The following is a 2,735-nucleotide window of genomic DNA, read 5'->3' as shown; positions in this document are numbered from 1 at the left end:
AAACCACATGGTGGGGATCTAGTGCCCTCTTTTGGTGACAGGGAGTAGAGCAGAGATTTGGGTTCTTGTGCTCCTGAGATGTAACCCCCACAAGGCAGCAGCTCATAAGTGATTGTAAATCCAGTTTCACACAACTGCACATAAAATAAAGTTAAATAAATCATAAAAAATTCTTAAAAAATTTGAAATTAAAATAAGTTCTATACAACTGGAAAGACTGTCTCAAATAAAAGTAAAATAAAATGTTCTAAAATAGGACAACTTCCCTGCCCCCCCCCCACAGGGACACACTTGGTGGAGGCCAAGAGATACAAACAAAATTTGAAATTAAACTAAATGTACAAGAAACTGAGCCTGGTTATTGTGGTGCACATCTTTTATTCTATCATCCAAGAGACAGAGGCAAGTGGACCTCTGTGAATTCCCAGGCTTTATAGAGAGGCCCCCAACCCAAATAAAAAAAAACATATATAAAAGTTTAACCAAACACCCCCCCCCCAATAAAAAGGAAGGATGGAAAGAAGAAGGAGACATTATAAACTGTCTCCTTGGTCCTAGAAACTAGACCATGGGAATTTAGGACCTATGAGACAGTGCACGAGTCTTGTGATCTCACTTGGTAGATGAGTCTGGATTTTAACTCACAGATGTCCTTCTGCCTGTGTCTCCCAAATGCTGGGATAAAGGGTTTCCTAATTCTTGAATGGCATACTGAAAGTAGTTATTTCTACTTAGTTTGCGTTTGATTTTTTTTTAAAAAAAATCCATGCCTATTTATTTATTTGTTTATTTATTTATTTATTTTTGGTTTTTCAAGACAGGGTTTCTCTGTAGCTTTGGAGCCTGTTCTGGAACTAACACTTGTAGACCAGGCTGGCCTCAAATTCACAAAGATCCACCTGCCTTTGCCTCCCAAGAGCTGGTATTAAAGGAATGTGCCACCACCACCCGCATTTATTTGTTTCTTTTATTTATTTTTGTTAAGCTCTACATTTTTCTTTACTCCCTTCCGTGCCTCTCCCCTCCCCTTCAACCCTCTCCCAAGGTTCCCATGCTCTCAGGAGATCTTGTCTTTTTCTACTACTCATGTATTTTAGGTCTATGTATGTCTCTCTTAGGGTCCTCATTGTTGTCTAGGTAGGTTCACTGGGTTTGTGGTTTGTGAGCTTTTTTTCCCCTTTATGTTTAAAAATCACTTATGAGTGAGTATATATGATAATTGTCTTTTAGGATCTGGGTTACTTCCCTCAAAATGATGTTTCCTAGCTTCATCCATTTGCCTGCAAAATTCAAGATGTCATTATTCTTTTCTGCTGTGTAGTAAGTACTCCATTGTGCACGTGTACCACATTTTCCTCATCCATTCTTCGGTCAGAGGGCATTTAGGCTGTTTCCAGGTTCTGGCTGTGACAAACAATGCTGCTATGAACATAGTTGAGCCCAGAGGTCTGATCTCCAAAATATACAAAGAACTCAAGACATTGGTCATCTCAAGAACAAATAATCCAATTCACAAAATGGAGGTACAGACCTAAATAGAGAACTCTCAACCGAGGAATTCTTGTGGCACAATTGAGCATCCTTTACATACATACCTAAAAGTGGTATTGCTGGGTCTTGAGGAAGGTTGTTTCCTAATTTTCTGAGAAATCGCCACACTGACATCCAAAGGGGGCTGTACCAGCTTGCATTCCCACCAGCAATGCAGGAGTGTTCCCTTTTCCCCACATCCTCTCCAGCATAAGTTGTCATCAGTGTTTTTGATCTTGGCCATTCTTACAGGTATAAAGTGGAATCTCAGAGCTGTTCTGATTTACATTTCTCTGATGACTAAGGATGTTGAACATTTCCTTAAGTGTCTTTCAGCCATTTTAGACTCCTCGGTTGAGAGTTCAAACTCAATCAAACTTGTTTAGACCGGTTCAAAACAGATTAGACCAGTTAAAACTGGATGAGACAGGTTTAGACCAGTTTGAACTGGTTAAGACTGGCTCAAACCATATCAAACCAATTTAGATGGTTCAAACTGGATTAGACCTGTTCAAACTGGACAAGACTGGTTTAAAATGACTCAATTGGTTCAAACAAAATCAAACTGATATGAAGTCGATTAGACCAGTTCAAACCGTGTGAGACTGGTTTAGACCGATTCAAACCGGTTTAGACTGGCTCAAACTGGAGTAAACCAGTTTAGACTGGTTCAAACCGGATTAGACTGGTTCAAACCTGATGATACCAGATTAGACCGGATCGAACCAGTTTAAACCAGATCAAACCAGATCAAATCAGCTTAGACCGCTTCAAACTGAATCAAAGTGGCTCAAACTGGATCAAACCAGTTTAGACCAGTTCAAACCTGATCAAACTGGTTTGAACCAGATGAGACTGGTTTAGACTGGTTCAAACTGGATCAAACTGTTTCAAACCTGATTTGACTGGTTCAAACAGGATTAGACGGGTTTAAACCAGTTCAACCCAGATCAAACTGGTTTATACAGGATTAGACTGTTTCAAACCAGATGAGACCGGTTTAAACCAGATCAAACCTGTTGAGACCTGCTCAAACTGCATCAAACCTGTTCAAACCGGATTAGACCGGTTTAGACCTGTTCAAACTGGTATAGACCGGTTCAAATTGGATTAGACTGTATCGAACCAGTTTAAACTGGTTCAAACCAGATCAAACTGGCTTAGACTGGTTTAAACCGGTTCAAACTGGATCAAACTAGCTTAGA

The sequence above is a fragment of the Microtus oregoni genome, unplaced genomic scaffold (assembly GCF_018167655.1).
Source record: "Microtus oregoni isolate MIOR12 unplaced genomic scaffold, Mior012 000007F_ref0000211, whole genome shotgun sequence".
Classification (NCBI taxonomy): domain Eukaryota; kingdom Metazoa; phylum Chordata; class Mammalia; order Rodentia; family Cricetidae; genus Microtus; species Microtus oregoni.
The sequence above is the reverse complement of the archived record's forward strand: the minus strand, read 5'-3'. Positions refer to the sequence as shown.